The sequence below is a fragment of the Rattus rattus genome, chromosome 14, assembly GCF_011064425.1.
Source record: "Rattus rattus isolate New Zealand chromosome 14, Rrattus_CSIRO_v1, whole genome shotgun sequence".
NCBI classification, from domain to species: Eukaryota; Metazoa; Chordata; class Mammalia; order Rodentia; family Muridae; genus Rattus; species Rattus rattus.
In genome coordinates this window covers 80999037-81021816 of record NC_046167.1, presented here as the reverse complement: position 1 = coordinate 81021816, position 22780 = coordinate 80999037, and positions in this window count along the sequence as shown.

Here is a 22780-nt window from a genome sequence, read left to right as displayed (position 1 = left end):
TATCATAGTTTTTTTTCCTAAGGAACAAAGCAAATTTCAGTTTTTACAACCTACCTCGTGGAGAAAAATATCGATTTGGATGTTCCTTACTGAGTTCTTTTGAGTACTTATTTTGATTTCTCTCCAGACTCACACCCGCCTCTCCCTTCTACGATTTTCATTTGTTATTATCGTCCCGTAGAGCTTTCAGGAGAAAATAGCCCTGCAGTTACAGGTTGTGGCTGTTGAATAATGGCAAGCGCGGTGCTTGAATGCCTCACACCGTGAGTTGGCACAAAGACGAGACCCTTTCAGGTCATCTCAGCTGCATGTATTTATCCTCAGAAGGATGTAAACACACTCATCTGGAGGAAAAAGAGAATCACATTCGAACCATGTTGAGGGAGAGTGGCCGGACTCTCAGTCTGCAAAGTTACCAGCAAACGGGAATAAGAAAACACAAGAAGCCATGGGTGGCATTCGGTTAACGCCAAATGAATGGAGGCTTATGGGAAGGAAGCCAAAGAGAGCAGGGTGGGCTCAGGCCCACCCCTCAGGCTGTCCTTGAAAATTTCACGACTAAGGTATAAGAGTGGGTATGCGTCCCACTCGACTCAAGGACTGGTGACAGCCAGGAAGCCACTCTGTGAGTGCAGCTGCAGAGACGGTCATGAAACCGTTGAGGTCTAAGGAGATAGACACAGGCCTTCTAGAAGGAAAAACTCAGAAACACGGGGGTGCGATGTGGTATTTCCCTGACAATCCGTGGAAGGTCTGCTCCATGTAACTAAGGGCTAGCATGTTAGTCTTTCGAAAGCTGAACTTTGGGTAAAGGTTCACCTCCCTTATTCAACCAGGAGGCTTAGAAGACGGCTGAAAAGCAATGGCTGGTGGGCAAAGCAGGAAAAACATGAGCAGAAGGCCTTGGAGATGAGCTCTCTCTGCTTTTCTTCAAAATGTCTAGCACTGAGCAGAAATGAGGATCAGGACCACAGCGTCACACAGCCGGCATGAGCACAGGCTGACTGCGATCGTCGCATCTGAGAAGAAAGAAAAAAGGATGGCCCAAGTGCACACAGAGTTGGAGACTTGTGGTATAAGGCACGAACAGCCATCTGCTCTCCCGGCAGCCTTAAACAGGTGGGAAGTAAACAGCACACGCACGCACGCGCCCCCGCAGAACAGCATGAACCAGAATAGCTTTTATTTACATAAGACAATATGCTTCAAGACAAAACTTATTATTAGGGATGTAAAGGACATTTTCCAGTGATACAAGTATCCCAGCAGAAAGAAAACAAACCATTAAATCTCCATATGTGCCTCGCACACGAAGCCAACTGGACAGAACTGAAGGGAATCGGCCAAATCAGCTGGCTGCTGGAAACATCAGCACCCCGTTTTCCATAACGGCTGGAACAACTGACAGCAGCAATCAGGAAACGAGAGGCACAGAGCGCACTCAGATTAACAGCAGCGCATTCTAACCAGCAAGAACAGAAAGGACAGTGTTTTCCTGGGATCATGTGCTGGGCCATAAGCGAGCCTCCTGGGTTTAGAAAAACAAAACTCAGGCAAGCTTTGTGTTTCGTCATCAAAGGAGATGAATGAGAAAGCAATTACATCATAAAATTTAAAGAACTCACACACACACACACACACACACACACACACACACACATTCTTAAGCTGCGTGCAGGAGAAAAAAGATCCCATTGGAGGATAGTTGCAGGTGAAGAGAAAAATTACCAACACCAAAGGGAGAAAAAAGCAGGGGGGGGGCAAATTATAAGTTGCAACTTGTCTTAGTTAGGGTTTTACTGCTGTGAACAGACACCGTGACCAAAGCAACTCCTATAAGGACAACATTTAATTGGGGCTGGCTTACAGGTTCAGAGGTTCAGTCCATTATCATCAAGGTGGGAACATGGCAGCATCCACATAGCCATGGTGCAGGAGGAGCTGAGAGTTCCTCATCTTCATCTGAAGGCTGCTAGCAGAAGACTGACTTCCAGGCAGCTAGGGTGAGGGTCTTAAAGCCACACCCACAGTGGCACATCTCCAATAGGGCCACACCTTCTCCAATAAGGCCACACCTACTCCAACAAGGCCACACCTACTCCAACAAGGCCACACCCACACCAACAATAGCATGCCTGCTCCAACAAAGCCACGCCTACTCCAGTGGGGCCACACCTCCTAATAGGGCCACACCCTGGATGGAGCATATACAAACCGTTGCAAAGCTAAAGCGGGCTGAGAAATGTGTTGCTCTTTGTAACCCTATCTTACAACGAAGGGCTGTTTCAGATCCACATCCTAATTCTTTATCTTAGGAGACTCCAGCGCACACAGAAAAGTAAATCCAAAGCAATGGAATACAATTAAAAAGAAAAAAAAAAGAACCCCAGATTAGATTAGAGCAGATAGAGTTCTTGAAGAATAGGAAGGCAGCAGAGATCCAGGAATCCTGAGTGTCTGAGCGCCAGCAGCTACGTGAGATACAATCATTGTACCCGCCACACTATGTTAAATACTAAATCAAAGACTCAGCTGGAGTTGGACAGACTATGTGTGCCAACAATATGCTAAAGGTAGCCATGTTCCAGTGTCCTCTGGGGAGAGCATCTGGTACACTTAGCAGAGTGTGAGAGCATCTGAGGCTCTCTTCATTGTCCTGTGTCGTGCACAGTTCGCCTCCTGGCCTCCAGGCTAACAGCCGTGCTGGCTCACCCAAAATGAAAATTCTCCCTCGACAATGGCTTTTTATGCCCCTTGGTCACCCAGGCTTGTTGTTCGCTTGAAGCAGACCCCAGTAATTTCCAGATGAAATGGAGTTCCGAGTTTTAAAAGGCTGAACTGCTTGGAAATTGTACATCCTGCAGGTGGCCACGGACGGCATCTTCCTCTTCAGCCCCCTGCAGTCTAAATATTGAACCCTTGTTTTCACAGTTAATGTAGTTTTTCCAGATGGGTTAGTTTTTTAAATTGGCCTACATTAGAAGACATGCAATTTCTTCATTTTTTTTTTTTTAAAGGCTTCGCTTTGAGTTTGAAATGAATTGGTGTTAGAACTAGCGTTCTGTCCGCGGGAACCTAAACAAGCATGTCCACTGTCACTGTCCTCGCCGACTGTTGCCACCAGAGTACCCTGTAATTCTGCTGAGCAGGCAAAGACCTGACCCTCTAAGGTTTAGTGATATCTCTGGGAAGAAGTCTGGAGGGAGCTGCTTACACATGTGTATCAAACTGTCACCGTATTGCAGACGGCCATCATCCAAAAGCATCCTCAGGTGTCAACCAGGGCACCCTGGACAGGTGAGCCCAAGCCTAATTCTGAATGTTATCTTAGCCCTGCCTCATGATCTAATACACATTCTATGACCTAATATAAAGTTTAGTTTTGTTTTAATTTTCTGATAGTTCTGAGATTCGATTACAGACAGGCTTATACATGTTCAGTACAAAATTCAGGAAGTATGCACATCTGTCTACTCCTGTGTGATCACCTCCAGGCTAATGCAAGGGTTGCATGTGCACTTGAGAAAGTCCTACCATGAGCTTTGGTAACTGAGACAGTGCCATTTGTCTGGACATGTAACACAGAAACGGAGATGGAAAATGACCGAGAGGTACCATTCAGAGCATCTTGCTTATATGATTTATAGAGCGGTGAAGGGCCCCAGGGTAGTCTAGCCCAAGTTGTATGGTACGCTGGACCTTACCAGTGATTACAGCCAACCATCCAAATAGGTGTGATCACTACAAGGAAGGAATAAACAGTAAAACAGATTTTTAGGCTACTGTTCCAGTGTCTGGTGAGGAGAGATTGAGGCTGGGATGTATCTCATAGCCATCACGACTCCAGCATTTCAACTTCATCAAGAAGTGTTCATTATTTCATAATTCGTTCAACAATAGAGCCGGTTTTGATAAACTCCCCGTGACATGCCGGGATACAGGAGAGAGCCGAAGGCTGTGATGCCAATCGTCAGAACGACTGCTGCAATGGGAGTCCTACTTCCAAGGACACCGCAACACACAGCCAGCTCTGCTGTCTGCACACTGACCGCTGGGGCTTTCTTTGCAGCGTTCCCTTTGCCTATGACATTTGCATTTCTCAGCTCAATGCTTCAGTGACTTCCTACGCCCTTTACATCCCTGCAGCCGATAACCGTGCACCTTACTGGAGAAAAGAAAATGAATTTCAGGTGTAAGAAATAGGATTTAAGAGCTTCTGTGTCCTGACTATGAAATTCTATTCTTCCTCCTCTTCCTCCTCCTCTTCCTCCTCTTCCTCCTCTTCTTCTTCCCCTTCCCCTCCTCTTCCCTCCTCTTCCTCCTCCTCCTTCCTCCCTCCTCTTCCTCCTCCTCTTCCTCCTCCTCTTCTTCCTCTTCCTCCTCCTCTTCTCCTTCTTCCTCTTCCTCTTCTTCTCTCGGAAGAGCTCACCTCTTTCCTCCTCTCCCGCCACTATCTCGTCTGCTGCCTCCTGTTTGAATTCCACTTTCCCTCCTCTTCTTCCTCTTCTCTCCTCATCCCTCTTCTTCCTCTTCCTCCTCCCCTTCCTCCTCCTCCTCCTCCTCCTCCTCCTCCTTCTCCTCCTCCTCTTCCTCCTCCTCTTCTTCCTCTTCCTCCTCCTCTTCTCCTTCTTCCTCCTCCTCTTCTTCCTCTTCCTCCTCCTCTTCTCCTTCTTCCCCTCTCCTTTTCCCTCTTTTTTCTCTTCTTCTTCTTCCTCTTCCTCCTCCTCTTCTCCTTCTCCTTCTTCCCCTCTCCTTTTCCCTCTTTTTTCTCTTCCTCTTCTTCCTCTTCCTCTTCCTCCTCCTCTTCTCCTTCTTCCTCTTCCTCTTCTTCTCCTCCCTCCTCTTCTTCCTCTCCTCCTCTCTTCCTCTTCCTCCTTTCCTTCTCCTCTTCCTCTTCCTCCTCCTCCTCTTCTTCCTCTTCCTCTTCCCCCTCCTACTCACCCTCCTTCTTCTCCTCCTTCTCTTCCTTTTTTTCTTCTTCTCCTCCTGTTCTTCTACTTCTCCTTCTCCTCCTTTTCTTCTTCTCCTCTTCCTCTTCCTTTTCCTCCTTCTCTTCCTCTTCTTCCTCCTCCTCTTCCTTCTTTTTTGGTGTGTTTGTCTATGTATATTTATGTGTATATATGTGCATGTCTGTATGGAGCTCAGAGGCCAACCTCTATACTGACCCCCAGGTGGTACAAACCTACCTATTGGTGTAGTAGTGGCATAACAATGATGTAACCTCCAAGATAACCAACTACTTTTTAATTGGATTGGAGGCCATGGGAAGGAATACACACCAGGCACTGGAAATCTATTTCAAAACTATGACCAGGGAACTTATGGTCCCAAGGGCCGGGGCGTACTACCACTCCCTTAAGTGAAGATGATACCAAACTTTTAAATATTCATGTTCATATACACAGAGTGCTCTCAGCCAGGGACAGACGCTCCTTTACACAGAGATCAACAGTTAATGAAGTTAATATCTGGTCAAAGTGCTGAGGCTAACTGATTGTCGCACAGTCAACCCTAAATGGGACATCTATAGCACGCACCTCACCAGGGGCCCAGGGAATGCTGAAGCAGAGGGGAGAAAGATGGTGAGGGCTGGGGAATAGGAAGGGGCACCATGAGATGCTGCTGGACACCTCCAGATATGATATGGGGGCTACAATCATGAGTATAGTAGCTATGGACACCTGCACAACATAGCACCTGACGGCATTTTGTCATGGATAGAGGAAGGTGCCCGTGAGCTCCTACCTCTACCTGAGGAGCCACTGACTGTCAATGGTTGCTGAAGGGGATTATATTTTTCTTCAATGGTATAGCCACTGGGGAATCAGCTGAGAAGAAGAAATGGTACCGAGGGAATGGAGGAGGGGTGGTAGAGGCTAATGGAGGCTGAATATAATCACAATATTTTATATGTGCTTGAAACTGGAGAGAGGGGGAGAGAGAGAGAGAGAGAGAGAGAGAGAGAGAGAGAGAGAGAGAGAGAGAGAAGGGTAATCTTGTCTGGATGGCTGGGTAGTAAATGATGTTTAAAGTGTCATTTGAAGATGATTTCAAGCCAGTTAAGTCAGAGGGGAGAGAGCATCTGATGTAGAGGTTTATGCTACGCTGTGCCTCCCAAATTCCTATGTCAAAACACTGGTCCCAGCGCTCTAGAATAGGGCTGCACTGGGCACAGGTCGTTCAAAGAGATGCTTAGGATGTGTCATTAGGATGGGCCCTTGTCCATCTCACCGGTTCCTTATAAGAGGGCATTGGACGCCGTACAAAGACAGCAGGGAGATGCGTGTACAGAGTAAAGACTGTGTACAGCACATCGAGAAGACATCCGTCTAGGAAACCTAGGAAAAGAAACCTCGGAATAAGTTGCACCTGCTAAAACCCTGCTCTCAAACGTGCTGTCTTCAGAACAGTGCGATAGGTCTGCTGTTTAAACCACTCAGGCTGTGAAATTCCCTTAAGGTTATTATGCTAACCTCCTTTGATTTGGAGCTCTGTTTGGGGGCATGAGAAAGGTTGCCAGTAAAGCCCACAACCCTGTCACAGTGTCCTGCCTAAACCTGTGCTCTAGCTCTGGGACTAAGGCTTTGCTCCCCTAAGACAAACATCCGGTCTAGCTCTCACCTCTGACATCCCATCTGGACTGTAAATCCAATGCCTCCAGTCTCCATTGTCTTAGCTCCCCAAGGAAGGCATGAGCAAGGCGATCAGCTGAGAATGTCTTAATGAGACTCCAAGCACTCTAAAACATCTCTGATTCATCAAGTCTCAATGTGGGCGATCAGCAACTGATCGTCGGAAGGATGGGAGATTGGGTAGATAAACCTTCCTAATCTATTCACTGGCTGATGGAACACTGTCGAGCCAGGGAGAACTCTGAGGGGCTACCCATGGGAGTAAACTGTTAATGATAACTGATAAAAAATAGTGCTTAGCATTTCTGGAATAAACTTTTTGACGTAAGTGTGGTTTTGTAAATCAGGGGGTTGAGGTCCCATGCTTCTCCTGCTGAGAGCAGAGGCGGCTGAGGCACCAGAAGGAAGGCCAGTCAGTCTTGAACTCTGAGTGCCCAGGCCCTTTCCACGGTGGACACTCTGTACCTGGTTGACACCCTGTGTCTTGCAAGTTTGCCTTCTTTCCTTCCTTAACTCTCTGATACCGCAAACTTAATGAAAGAACCGTCAGGTAACTGAAAAGCAAGCCTGTTGTGAAACAGAATGGGATGCTTCTAGAAATTTCCTAGTCAACAGAAGGTCCAATTTGCTGAATTAACCGTTTAACCTAAACTGAAAAGCCTGGTGTGGTGGTTTGGCCCAGGGAGTGGCACTTATTTGCATGTGCGACCTTGTTGGAGTAGGTGTATCACTGTGAGCGTGGGCTTTAAGACCCTCATCCTGGCTGCCAGTCTTCTCCTGATTGCCTTCAGAACAAGAGGTAGAAAACTCTCAGCTCCTCCAGCGCTATGCCTGCCTGGCTGCTGCCATGCTCCCGCCTTGATGATGATAGACTGAACCTCTGAACCTGTGAGCCAGCCCCAATTAAATGTTGTCTTTGTAAGAGTTGCTTTGGTCACGGTGTCTGTTCACAGCAGTAAATCCCCAATAAGACACCCGGAACCTGTCAATAGACCTCTTTGGTCATTTGGTTCCTCCCAGGAAGGTGATTCCCTTTCTATCTAGATAGGGCATCCTATCTCTGCGGTCCTGGCTGGAGTTAAATAAAATCTCTTCGTGAACAACCCCATACACAGGAAGGTTGTAGTTCTATGCATACTAATATCCAACCAGATGCACCATCAACCCTTAGAAATATATAAGAGGCAACATTTGGGATACTTAGAGCCTCCACTCTCATTTGTCATATTTGGCTTCTTGGGTAAGAAGAGAGAGAGGGTGGAACACAGTTAGGGCATAACGTATGGCGACTGCTGCTGCGAACTCCGGTAGGTCACACGTAATGCTCCTGTTAGACTGTCGCTAGACTTTCTCAATTAGGATTTTATTGCCGTGAACAGACACCATGACCGCAGAAACTCTTACAAAGGATAACATTCAGTTGGGGCTGACTGACAGTTCAGAGGTTCATGACAGTTCATTATCGTCATGGCTGGGAGCATGGCGGCACACAGGCAGACAGGGTGCTGGAGAGGTCGCTGAGAGCTCTACATCTGCATAGGCAGGCAGCAGGAAGAGAGGGTGACACTGGGCCTGGCTTGAGCATCTGAGACCTCAAAGCCCACCCCCAGTGACACACTTCCTCCAGCAAGGTCACACCTCCAAAAATGCCACTCCCTGTGGGCCTGTGGGGGTCACGTCCATTCAAACCACCACACAGACCAACTCTTCTTAGACACAAAACAAGGATCTTCTTGCTGGAGTCAAATGGTTATCCCATAGTTAAGACGCATCTCAGGGTCTTTTCAGAAAGAGTGAGAGTACGGACCAACTTTGGGCCACCTCACACGGTGGTCTGCAGAGGCCCAGACTGGACAGCAGCACTCTGGCTCCCTGCTCATTAGATTGCCATTTCTGGATTCTAGAAAGACCCCAACTCTTTGTAGCTCAGCGTCACCCATCTGCAGCCAACGAGCCCCTCCTGCCCACACTTGAAGTATTTATAGCCGCCCTCTGCCCATCACAACCCCATGCTATAAAAGCCAACTAGTTCATCAGAACCAACTCAGGCATTTTGTGGATCTACCGATTATGAGCCTTGCCAAATGATAAAAGATTCTTATTCACGAACCTTACAGTAGGGCTGAGCAATAATTTAAAACAAAACAAAAATATCCCCCTGATAACAAGTAAATCAGTAATCATTCCAGATCGGAGAACTGAGCAGCCCGGGTGGTGCGAGGAGTCCCTCGGACGGTATAGCTTCTTCAGTATTCTGTATTTGTATCTGTGGAGTGTATTACTAATTCCCAGAGACTAAACAAAATTCAAAACGAATGCATAAATAAACAAATGCTCAAAAGAGCAGCATGTCCCCCCGGGGGGTGACTGCTCTGCAGGGCAGGCTTGAGAATCATGATGTTAATTCATCACAAGGGAAGGAAGGAAATCCAAACTGCTTAGCTGGTTCATTAATCTTCTCGTGTAGTCTCTGCCTTGGCTCTCTGCTGCTTAATGCGGGCCTGAGATGGCGGCTACTCAATAACTATTGTTCAAACTTAAATCAGGCTTCACGGGTTCTCCGCAGCAGACCAGGGTCTATCGAGCTCCGTGTTTGTCTTCATAGTCATCTGTCATGGGAAGAGTCAGGTCACCATCCCTGAAGTGATAAACGCTACCTTTGTGAATATCTAGTTCTCCGTTACAGCTGGATGGCGGGCCCCTCCTCTCATCCTGTCTCTTCACAGATATGGATGGAGTCTCTTCAGGATGAATTGAGAAGAGGGGTTGGAAATCACAAACCACGGAGCGCGCACGTGCGCGCGCACACACACACGTACGTGGGGAAAATGTTGACGGAGGATCTGTTATGCGGTGATCGGGGGTCAGGAGAGTAGTTAAGATTTCAATGAGTCTTGCTATCGAGCAAAAGGTGGTCTTGGGATTAAGCAGTCAGGGTTATGAGAATGAGGAAACGTAGCCCTGAAGAAGCTATAAGCAAGAAAGTAGGCGGGCGCTTTGGGGGAACCGGGAAGAGTTAGCCCAACACTGAAAGCCAGCGGGTGCAAGCCGGAAAACGGAGCCAGGTGGTGGGAAGCGTGGCGCAAACTACGCAAGCATCGTCGACATGACGCATACGGAGGAAATTGCAATTATGTATCATTTTAATTGTTCGGTCCGGCTGGAGAAAAAAAATCATGTGAACTACGGCCCTGAAGTAAACCCGGCTGCTATTTTAAGTAACTAATATGCCTCAAAGCCTGCTTGCAGAGATGAAGTGTTCAGGGGAGACCAGGCTCTCCTGCAAGCTAAGTTCCCAGGACCCTGTCAAGCAGGTTTTGATGTCGAGCCTGCTGAGAATAATGAGAGAGCTGTGAGCAGGGAAGATCCTGAAGACAACCATTCCTTAAAGAAAGAAAATGGAGACACGGAGAAAATAGCCGCTTTCTCCTCTCAGATGGAACAAAGAAACACCCAGATGGGGGGAACCGATAAAGCGCCGCCCGGGTCGGGCGGAATGGAGGATGTGACTGGCAGAAATTGATCCAAGGCAGAGCTGGCCTGGACTTTTGTTCTCCATCTTCAGCTCAGTAAATTCCTTCTCTGTCCCCTCAAGTGCTTCCCACTGAGCCATTGTTGGGAAGGGAGGGGAAGTCTGGCCTGCCGAGTAGCCATCCTGAAAGCAATCACAGGGACAAAACAGGACCTGTGTAACCAGGCTTTCAGCAGATGCAGAACCTCCCCACCCCACCCCCCAGCAACAGGAGCTATGCCAGCAGGAAATACAGCAGCACGGAGTGCTTCATGAGCAGACGGGGTTTGCCCACAAAGGTTCTGAGGGAGGACTCAGCAATGAGATAGAGCAAAGCTATCTTTGCTCAGACTCCTTCAGGGCATCAGAGGAGTCTGGCCCGGTGTGGATCATCCTTCAAAGACACAGTGGATGCATGTTATCTCTCTGCAGACTGAGCAGGGTTTAAAAGGTGTGAGCTACCCTTTGATGCAACCCTGTGAGAGGCGTCTTCTGCTTCTAACACAAGGCCTTATAAACCAAGTCATGCCCTGTAACAGGATTAGGTTTTTGTTGTTTTTTTTTTTTTCATTTCAGCCTTACTTTTAATGTCCAGATTCCTACTAATAACTCTTTGCATGGGAGATGCAGACGAACACAGAAAAGTGTTTTCTGAGATGATCGGAGCCCGCACTGTTTCTCATCACTGCTGAGTGAGCCTTGCCCCTCGGGCTGTGGTGTGACTGGCTTTCTCCAGCTAGGCCTCTAAGAGTCCGTGTGGTGTGACTTCACAGGGTAAAGGTTCAGGGCGTAGCCTGGGATGGAAAGGTTGTTACTTCTATCCTGAGGGGGTGAAGCACACATACATACATACACATACTCATCACCCCACACATATATACACACACTCACCCTACATACATACACACACATACATACATATATTCATTCACCCCCACACACTCAGCCACACATACGCACACAACACTCTCCCTACATACATACACACACACACATAAAGACAGTCACACACTCACTTACACAATATACCCATTCACCCCACACAATACACACCCACTCATTCGCTCACACACATACATAGACACTCACCACTACACCTACACACATATACTCACACACTCACTCACCCCACACACATATATACACACATAATTTTATTGTGTGATGGTGTGCTACTCATTAATTGTCGATTGATTTATTTTATGATGTGGCCACAGCATGTAGCACGGATTATCTTCAAACCCAGGATCCACTTCCCTCAGCCTCATAACCATGAGAATTACATATGAATATCCACCTAGCATGGGAATTACATATGTGCATCTCTATATCACGGGAATTACAGATGTGCATCCCTATGTCACGGGAATTACCCAGTATTGGATCGTTTTGCTTACATGAGTGCTTTTCATCATCAGATTTGTATAAACAGGAAGTGAATGGAGGCTGTCAAGGCAGGGGTTACTGAAGTTGGGAGCGTTTAGTGGGCTTCAGTTTTGCAGGTGTCCTGGTTCTGATGTGAAGTATGTATGCCTTCCTGTAGAGGCCATCGTCTGGGTGTGAAGGCTCAACTCCCAGTCAGACCAGAATCTCAGGATTGTTTTACCTTGTGTGGTTCAGGCCACCCTTGTACTAAAGACCAGATGGGCAACTGGTTTCTTTAGATAGAGACAAATGGGTGCATGCATGGCTACATTTCAAAGGCTCTTTCATATCTACAGATGATGGACATGTGTGAGGGACAGACTGGAGGTGGGCATGATTGAGATACAGTATGTACACACATGGAGTTCCTAAACTCATCTTAGGATTTGAAATATCATCTCAGCCCCGAAAGTCCATGAGCCTAAACCCAAGATAGACAGGTGGATAGAAGGATGGATGGACAGACGGAGGGATGGACAGATGGATGGATGGACGGATGGATAGACAGATGGGCAGACAGTTGGATAGATGGACAAATGGATGGACAGATGGATGGACAGAAGAATGGATGGACAGAAGAATGGATGAATGGATGGATGGACGAATGGATGGATGAATGGGTGGACAGATAGGCAGATGGATGGATAGATGGACAGATGGATGGACAGAAGAATGGATAGACAGATGGATGGACAGATAGACATGTGGATGGACAGACAGATGAATGGATGGACAGGTGGATGGATGGACAGGTGGATGGATGAATGGATAGATGCTATATTTAACTAAATGTCTATGAATATCTTTGCTGAGAAGTATGCAGTCTTTGAAAGTACAAACATATCAAAGCTGACAAACCATCAAAATTAAATGCCCATGAAGTACCGAGTCCCATGAAGTTTCTGGCCAATGAAGTGATTGGAAAATGGGGGGAGGGGGTTGACCAGTAATAGGCCAATGATGGAGAGCATTAAAAAAAAATGAGGGGTTTCCCAGCAAGGGACTCAAGAGTGCCACGCAGGAAAGAGAACTGAGGAAGGAGTGTGAGAGGAGACATACGCCTACAGCATGTCCCAGTCAGGGACCCACAGAGCTGACCACTAGGCTTCCGTTGGGTCCGTTGCCCCGGGACCAAAGCTCTGATGCTGAGAGGAGCTGGAACCTGTTCTTCATGCGGTGAGTACCTGTTGACCCTGCATCCTGTGCGAACATGAAGAAAACACCAGACAGTGTGGCAGGCAGACTCCTCATCCTGGTCAAATCCAGGTTAAAGGGTGAACGTTAACATCCGCCCGCGTGTTCTATTAGTTAATACAAAATGTTGTTAGGTTTAAGTTCGAAAGAAAATGAGGAATACATGCTTAAGGAGGGGTCACCTGGAGCATCCAGGTAGAAAAGACACAGTAAAGGCCTGTGGCACTATCCGCACATGCACTGAAGTCCTGAGGCTGAGAAGCAGGATGAAAGTTGAGTGGACAGAAGTGTGAGAAGACTCCCAGCCTGCTGCAGACTCTACCTGAGAGCAAGGGGGAGCCAGTCAGGATTCGGACAGACCTCAGAGGATGGAAAATGTTGGGGAGGGGAAGGGTCGGGATTGACAGTGAGCGTGCCTGCCTGAGGTGACCCATGGCGAGGGCTCCATAGGCCAAGCATCTCTTCCTAAGTCTAACCAGTCTTGTTCTGCTGTATAATTGCTTTCGCCCCGTTACCAAAAGATTCTTCCAGTTTATCCCCAAAGCTGCCTGATTTACTGTCTAGACATTTTCCGGCCTAAATCATTTCTCATTAGATTAAAAAGGGAAAGGCTTTTCCCACCGATTACTGCAGGACGCTCCTGAGAGAGAGGCTTGCCTTAATCTCGGGGCTGGTAACTCCCGCCCGGTCATGATGAATCACTGCAAATCTGCTTAAGTCCCACCAGTGGCCCCTCGTGATCCTTAGCTCCCGCCTCAGGTGTCAGGCTTAGGGTGCCGTAAGGCTTCTCACTTATTAGGAAGAACCCACAGCACCGTGACCTGAGAACATGGTCTCGTCTGCACTGGACTGTGGATCTCTGTGAAATTTTGATGAAATAGAATTTCACTTTCTAGTGTGGAAATGAGTGTCAGGCGCCTTAGGATTCCTAGCTCTCTCGTAAGCTTGTCAGGGCAGGTAAGGTATCTTCTTTCAGGATTTTTGTTTTGCTTTTAAAGCTGCTTTAGAATTAGATAAAGTACAATAGTACTATGAAGTTTGCTCCTTCCTTCCTCCCTTCCTCCCTTCCTCCCTTCCTCTCTTCCTCCCTTCCTCCCTTCTCCTTTTCTTCCTTTCTTCCTCCCTTCCTCCATCCTTTCCTTCCCTCCCTCCTTCCCTCCTTCCTTCCTTCCTTCCTTCCTATGAGACAGCATCTTAGTATGTTGCCTAAGGTGACCTAGAATTCAGTCTCAGTCTCTCAAGTCTGAGATTACAAATACACACACACACACACACACACACACACACACACACACACGCTTAGTTTACTACATGGTATTATTTAAAATAAAAAAATTTAAAGAGGTCTGTGTGTGAGAAATCTGGACCTCTGCAGGAGCACTTGAACTCGGCCCCAGTTCTGCACTGGTAGGAGATTGGGAGAGTTTGTCTAAGGGTTATGGAGTCGTTACTGACGGCCAAGTGCACACGGAGGCTTCGAGGCACTACCTCTCCTTAGACTCATAACTATTCCGGGAGAGAGATACTGGCAACACACCCATTTTGCAGAAGAGGAGGCTGAGAAACAGGAAGTTGAATTTGCTGTCTGAAAGTGTGGTGGAGCTGGGTTTAGGACCCTGTCTGTTCAATGCCAGCATCTGCTCCTTACCTCAAGCTCATACAAAGGGAAGAGGAAAGCAGAATGGCTAAGCACTAATCTGCTGGAGGGGTTCCTTGTTCAGTCTGGTGCCAGGGAGGAAATTACTCAGATCTAGCATCTAGCAAATATGTGTCAGTGTGGGAAATCAGAGATGGCCCCATACTGACACGGAAAAGCTCAGAAATTTCTGGTGCGGTAGAACTTACATGAGCAGATGGGGTGGTGTGGAGGGAGGAGGGGGGAGCAGATGAGGTGGTGTGGAGGGAGGAAGGAGGAGGCAGGAGGCAGGAGTGCACCTGCAAAAGTTAGCGAGGCCCAGATTTAGGGCATGATAGAAGAGGGATACAGGCTGCAGGACAGAGAGGGTCCCTTCTGAGATGCCTTGTTCTGCGGGTGATCCACAGTGAAGCCGGAGACGGTGGCCATCAAACACTGGGAGGTGCACTGTGTATTGAGAAGTAATTTAAGAGCAGCCGGGAGATCATTTGTCTCTACCTCAGATGCCACAAAGTAACAAACTGTTAACCTGCAGCGAGCTTTTCCACTGGAACATGCAGTTCATTCCAAATACAGGCTGTTCCGGGAAAGATAGATAGCCTGTTCCCAGGGATGGAGCACACACTTGCTCAGCAGCGCCTTGGGACAGAAGGGGACTGTCCACTGGTCTTTGTGGTACACAAAGAAAGCAGTGTGGTGGTTTTCCTCCCACCCTCTTTGGTGCCTCTTCTCATTGGTCCACTGCTTCCGAGTTCTACGAGATCCAGCTCTGGTGCTCATCCTGATAGGGGCAGAATTGAGGTTCTTAGTGTCATTAGTGAAAGGATTTATAAGTAGGCTCAGTTGGAAGTAGAAGAACAATGAGTTTAAAGGGAAAAGCACAGGGCAGGCAAGCCCTTGACTTCAGCTGCTGCCCGGGGGAGAGGAGAATGGAGGAAAAGAAGGAACAAGCCACACCGTATACGCTTGCTGGAGGTTAGACCTACGGAAGACAAGGCAGCCATTCGTTCTGGAAGGAGAGTGTAGAGAAACCATAACTGAGCCCAGAATGATGCAGGGGGACCAGAAACCATGCTTAGAGAAGAGACGGATGAAAGGGGAAGCCATTTTCTAAGCAACTCAGAGAAGCCTGTGGCCCACGCGCTTCTGCGCTAGAGGTGGGGTTCTGGGAATGGAAAGTATAGCATTGCACGCATTAAAGGAATAGTTATTTTGCCTATCTCTGGTGTGGCTTAAAATAAGGCCACCTTCCTAGAGGCGGTCCCTTGGCCAAAGTGACTAATTCAGCACAATTGGCTTGAATATTAGGTTCCACCGGGGCCAGAGATCCTAGCCCCTTAACCATGAGTTTTTCCTACTTTAGTCATGCCCCCCACAAACCACCGATCACCCACTTTTTACCCTTCTCAAGCAGAAGGAGTATCTCCCTCCTTACCGTTTATTTGATGCCTTTTTTACTTGCATTTCAAAATCTGTATTTTTATAGGGCTAAAAAAAATTAAAGGCCAGGAGTACATGAAATGCACGCATGTGGACTTCCCAGAGGTGTTCTCCGCTTTCTTGCTGCTTTTATAAAAACTGTGGTCTAGGCTGCCAGCGCGTGATGAGTGAGGTTCAACCTGCTCTGACCTCTGCCTTCAGCTCTTCTCCGGTTCTTCGGGGAACTCGGTGGTCCATCCTCGTGAGATACGCAGGTCCGCCCTGCCCGTTCTCACGTGGCATGACATTTCCGTTTCCCTGGTCCTCCCGTTGTGAGGCTCACCTCCTACTTGCTTTACAGGCTCTATGTGCATGCTACCTTCTGTCCTTCGTGTCAAACTCAGTGATGGCAAACACTGGTGCTGCTCACTGCCATGCGCTCTGGGGCCTTTGTGACCTCAATTTAACATAGGCACGTACAAATGGTTGAATGACCCAGCTCTGTCAGGGCTCCGTTTTGTCAGGAAACAACAGATGTTTAGCCTTAAGGTCAGAAGTGGCACATATATATCTTGGTGGTAAGAAACAGCTCCCTAGGGGGCTGGAGAGATGGCTCAGCGGTTAAGAGCACTGACTGCTCTTCCAGAGGTCCCGAGTTCAATTCTCAGCAACCACATGGTGGCTCACAACCATCTGTAATGAGGTCCAATGCCCTCTTCTGGTGTGTCTGAAGACAGCTACAATGTACTCAGATAAATAACAATAAATAAATCTTAAAAAAAAAAAAAAACAACACAAAGAAACGGCTCCCTAATTGGACTTAAGACGCACTCAGTCAGAAGGGAATCACGCCTGGTATTGGAAACCACTACTCAGCGCACGGGAAGTCCTAGATCCCTAAGGAGAACCTACAACTACCACTTTGCTAAGCCAGCGTAATTCCTAACCGCACTCTAAACATTTGTTCTTACACCCACAGATGACGATAGTCCTGGCTCCCCGTCAAAGAGACCTCCCTTTGCAACAGGCAGAGACCACCACAGAAAACCACAAGCAGTCAAAGGGCAGAGTTGTGGAGCTCAGTTCCAATGGATACATCTACGAAACACTCCCTCACCCAAGGCCCAGGAAGCATTGCCCAACAGGAGGGGTGAGCAGGTTTTTAAAGAGCCAGGGAGTTTGCGGTGAGCTCGTGTATCCTAGGATTGCCGGGAGCTACACCCACAGCATCTCTGTAACATGACCTCCCAAACACGAGCTAAACGAGGACTCCAATGGACATGCCAAAGTGGACGGGGAAAGACCGCAAGGCCTCCGTCGTTCAGGACATAAAGAATAGCAGGGAACTAAGGAGTTCTGGGAGAGGGAGGGATGGGCTTCTGGGGAAAATGGCTACCAAATGGTCAGCGCTGAAAACATAGGGGGAGCATAATAGAGACAGAGCGGTTGTGTTATGATTGCTGTTACCCGTATTTATATCTTAAGGATAAACATAAATACATGTAATTGATTTATCATTTATGCAGGTATCGATTATCGAAATTAATAAGGCAATTCATGAAAACCGAGACCATGCATTTGAAAAGACAATGGTGGGGTATCTGGGAGAGTTTGATGGAGGGAAGGGGAAGGAGAAATAATGTAATTACAATTTCAAAAAGAAAAGAAAATAGAAAAGCAAACACACAAAACCCCTCATGCAGTTTCATTAAAAGACAGAGGTATGGCTTCTAAGCTGTAAGAGGCGCCAGCCTCGAGTGTTACGTTTGGCTACTTTGGGCATTGTGTGCAACTGTGTAACCCCCGTCAAGACAAAGAATGGACTATCGCTGTGAATCACGTTCCATGAACGTTTCTAGTCGGATTTGTCACTGTTAACAACTAGATGCCTTCCCTGACAATTTCACCCGTGCACATAATCCACACTATCCTATTCCCCACCCTGTACCCCATTCCTCCTCCTTTCGGTACATTAACCCCGTAAGGGTCCTTTCCCATGTTCATGTCCTTTCATTCTGTGAACCAGTGAGTTTGATGTGAGCCGTCTACGTGACCATGGTACGGAAGCATTTAAAGGAGCCTTCGAGGCTCACCACTGGGCATACGTTTGATGATAACTGCTCCCTTTACAGAATCCTTTAGTGCCAATAGTTCAACAGGGTGGGCTAGGTCTCTATGAGCCTCTACCCTATCCATGACTGGCCCTTGACAGGTAGAGTCTCATATAGGCCCAGTGTACACAACTGAGCTGCTATGAGCTCCTGACTTGGATGGCTGTGTCATGCCCACGAGATGGCATTCCACAGTCTCTCGTCTCTCCTCTCTCTCTCTCTCTCTCTCTCTCTCTCTCTCTCTCTCTCTCTCTCTCTGTCTCTCTCTGTGTCTGTCTGCCTGTCTCTATCTGTCTCTGTCTCTCTGTGTCTCTCTTTGTCTCTGTGTCTCTCTTTCTCTGTGTGTGTCTCTCTGTGTCTGTCTGTCTCTATCTGTCTCTGTATGTCTCTGTCTCTCTGTCTCTGTGTCTCTCTGTGAGTCTCTCTCTCTCTCTCTCTCTCTCTCTCTCTCTCTCTCTCTCTCTCTCTCTCTTTCTCCAGGCTCTTGTATTCTCTCTATTCCCTCTTCTGGAATGTTCCCTGAGCCCTAGAGGGGTTGGTGTAAATGTCCTCAGTAAGTTGATCTTTAAACACCACACCAACACCAGAGGCGATGACTGAGTTCCACCACCACAGTTAAGTTACTTAATCGTCTGATCCTTGCCTGAGATAACACAGTAAGACACACATATTCCATTATTACTTTTAATGTATGAGTAATAATATATCTCATGAAAGTGATCTTTCCCTTGTCTTTTTATCAAATTTCCATTATTCCCTCTGATTTTTACATGTTAAAAGTTTTAATAGACATCAGTGTGCTCAGCTCTTAGGCAAATATCTCGGCCATGGGCTGTCTGCTTAACTTTAATAGGAAACTACTCAAATGTCCCTCAAATGATCCTATACCTTAGGGAGAGATGATTCCCAGTTAAGAGCGCTTGCTCCCATTTGGTTCCCAGCACCTTCCGGGTGGCTCACAACCACCTGCCAGCAACTCCAGTTTTGGGAGGTTGGGAGCCACACAGACCCGGGGCCTTCTCAGGGGTCCTGATGACGGGACAAAATGGAAAGGAGATAATCCTTCTGATGACCTATTTTTGTCTGAATGGATGGTTCTGAGGTTTCTAACCCAACGTGATCATACAGGAATATTGAATGAGTGTGTCAACTCGCAGATGTAGAAGAGACCAAAGACTATTGTTTCCCTTTAGGGTGAATATTTGAATCTTATGTGTATCAAAAGAGAAATGGGTTTCAGTTCTTTCTGTGCCCTGATATTTTGCATATTACTGACTTACACAGTGTGCTGGTCTCCATGGGTGTGAGGCGAGCTCTGTAATGCCTATTTGAGCACTGCCGAGCGGGCACTGCCAGAACTTGTTTATATTTCATACTTTTTTATACTTTGAGGAGAAAAAGTCAAAGCAAAACCGTAGTATTGGAAGGAAACAATGTGACCAAGGAAAAGAAGAATTCAACAAGCAGCCTCACGGGACTTGGCGCACTCTCTGCGTTCTGGTTATCTGGAGCTGCTCCACCCCTCCCCAGCCCAGCGGTTCTCTCTGCAAAGGCTTGGATCTAAGGAGCTAGTCTCCTGGGTTGGCCGATGCCTGCCCTGCTGTTTCGATTACTTACGTTCTGTTTCTTGCTTTAAAAGAAAGACAAGACTGTTGGACCAGTATTGCAATTCTGTAGGGTCGTTTCTTATTAAAACAACAGTGTGATTACCAAAATTGGCATATTTAAGGCCCAGTGCCATTCTAATAAAGGCAAAAAAAAGAAAAAGAAAAAACCAGAAAGGACAAAAAGGACAGCGGTTCTGTGCCTCTGTCCTGGATCAGACTTCACAAGGCCCAGTCTGGTTTCTGTCCTGGGAACCCTGGGTGTGGTCCTAAAGGCAGCTGTATCTGAAACATCCTGTCTTCTCTTTGTCTGATCTAGCCCTCTCCCTTCCCCAAACAGCAAACAAGATGGCGTGATTCTTACTAACCTTGCTTGGCATAAATCAACAGCTGATGCACACGTCACCTTCAAGTGTGGGCTGGTGATTGATAGGAAACACCTGGAGCAGCTTGCCTGTAGCGTGGTCACCAGTTCACTCCCGGAAGTCTCCTGGCAGCTTTGTTATGAAATAGTCCAGAACTTAAAAACATCACTCATTGGTTAAAACACTCCTAAGAAGGTTTAAGGACGCTACGGTGGGCGAAACAGACCAGTTACTTTTTCCACGGGTTTGTGTCTTCACCTTCCCCTGCTGCTATGATAAAATACTCTGACTAAAGCAACTCAGAGGACAGACAAAAAGGTTCATTTTGGTCCACAGACCAAGGGTTCTCCGTCACGGTGGAGAAGGCAGGAGGGCAAGCGCTTGAGGGAGCTGGTCACATAGCACCTGCAGACAGGAAGCATTAAATGATGGGTGTTTTCATGCAACTAGCTTTCTCTTTTCTCTACAGGACTCAAGCCCATTGAGTGGCACTGCTTGCTTTTAGGGCAGGCCTCCGTAGCCTAATCAAGATTCTCCCTCACAGGCATGACTGGAGCCTTAGCTACTGGAAGATTTCAGATCCTGTCAAGTGAAGTGTTTGTGAAGACCCACTAACCATCACACAACCCTTTCAGGAAATGTAGCAGGAGGATTTCTACTAAACAGTGTTCATACACATTGGCTATAGAAACCGCCCACTGCTAGTGCTCCAGTCTGGGATGCCCCCTTTTAAGCCAACACATTAAAGGCTTCATCAGCACCCTGACCCTTAAGAGGTGGGGCCTCACAGGAGATCTTGAAGGTGGGGGTCTGCTCTGTCATTCTCCTTCTGTCTTCTTCACTTCCTGCTCACGTGGCTAGCAGTTTTGCTTGGACACACGCTACCCATGATATGCAGCCACAGGCCCCAGTGCGGTGTTGACTAACCATGGACCAAACCCACCAAGATGGTGACCCGAATCAGGTGACCTCTCATGTGTTACGGTGATGGAAAGTTGTCTAAGCAGCCCCACTCTGACCTGGCAGGCAGGTGAGTTTTGGCCGTTGTTTTATCCTTTAGTAAGCAATTAGTCAGCAAAAACAGTTGTTTTGGACACTGTGAGATGCTCTGAGTCTAAGCAAGGTGAGGGGTCATGGGGGGTGAGGGGTCATGGTAGGTGAGGGGTCATGGTAGGGAGCTGAAGAGAACATAGGAGAGGTAAGACACTCTTCATTAGCTCTGGGTAAAAGCCTTCACAGGACCTGCACAGAGGCAGGCACAGGCACACAGGCTTACAGACAGACATACACAGGCAGGCTGGCCATGGGGAAGCTCTTTGACCTCAAGGCTGCCATTTACATAGAACCTAAAAAAAGTGGTACTCTGTCAAAACTAGTTATGTAACTGATGACATCACTGCTTACCTTGGGGCTTCCTGGATAATGGTACCAGCCATTTCGTGCTGACTCATACCCCCACTCACTGTCTTATGTCCAGTGTTAGCCCCCATCTTGGCCTATGCTGGGTATTCATGTCAGTACCATGTTGTCTAAACGTGAGTTGGCCTGAAAGGCCTCTCTCTCTTCTCAGCAGGCGCCTTACATATTCATAAGAGTTTGTAAAGATTTGGGGTGCGGTTAGGCATTGGGACAAGGGCAGGTGGTAGACTAGCATCCTAACGTGTATCCCCCATGACATCAGAAGATGCTGGTCCACGATGCCTGTCTCTCAAGGATTTCCTGGCCCACACAGGTCTCAGAGTAGCAAAATCTTCTCAAAATGATTTGCTAAATATAAACTTACACATGCTTCAGGATGTGCTGATTTAGAACACACCTAATTTTATTCCGGGATGTTGCCCTCCACCCCACGAGCAGCAATGCAGTAAGAAAACAAGGTCATTTAGAGTTTTTGTTTATCAAGTTTTGAATCAAAGCAGTGAAGAACTCCCACACAGCTTGTCTCGGGCTGTGACTCAAACCCAGACAATAGAAATGTCCCCATGTGGAACCAATTAAGAAATTAATAAGAAGCAGGGTGTGGCACTGCCTGCTTTTAATCCCAGTACTTAGGAGGCAGAAGCTGGTGGGTCTCTGTGTGTTTGAGATCTACAGAGCAAGTTCCAGGGTAGCCAGGGGCTCTGTTACACAGAGAAATCACTGTCTTGAAAACCAAAAGGAAGAAAGAAAGGAAGAAAGAAAGAAAGAAAGAAAGAAAGAAAGAAAGAAGAGAAAAGAAAGAAATTCAGGAGAGCTACCAGCGAGATTTGCAGGAGGATTTACAGGGTTGTTTGGAAAAGCTCTTTCTTGCAGCCTCTCAAAAGCTTTATCTCCATTTATGATATTAAAACAGGAAAGGACTCTGGCAGAAGGTTTTTAATGTCATATTTTTTTTCCCTGCCAAGAAGAATTCTAAGATCGGCATTTTCTTGTAAATGCCCTTGCTGGCAATAATTGCTACCCGGGCGTTGTGATAGAATACGGATGTTTCCTTTCATCCGAGCTGTGTGTGTTTCAATATCTAACCGTCCAAGGCATTGTAACAGGAGGCACAAAAAAAGAAATTACTTTGGCCAGTTTCCTGAGATGCTGGGATACATGCTGTCACTGTAGCCACAGGTTGGAAGAAATCTCTTCGAAGTGCAGGGAAGTCTGTCCCTGGACCCTTATCTGTTCTATTGCAGCATGATGGAATGGGGACAGCCTCTCACACTGTGTACCCATCCCCCGATTCACTTGCCTTTTAATGTCCCGTGATAAGACAAATACAAACTCTCACCGGCTTAGCAACGACAGCGGCAACAAGGATTTCCCATCAATTGCGTCTTAAAAGGCCCCAAACGCAATGTAAAACTGGAAAAGGTAACTCAGATCAAACGGTAGCTTCCCATGGTGCTAGCGGGC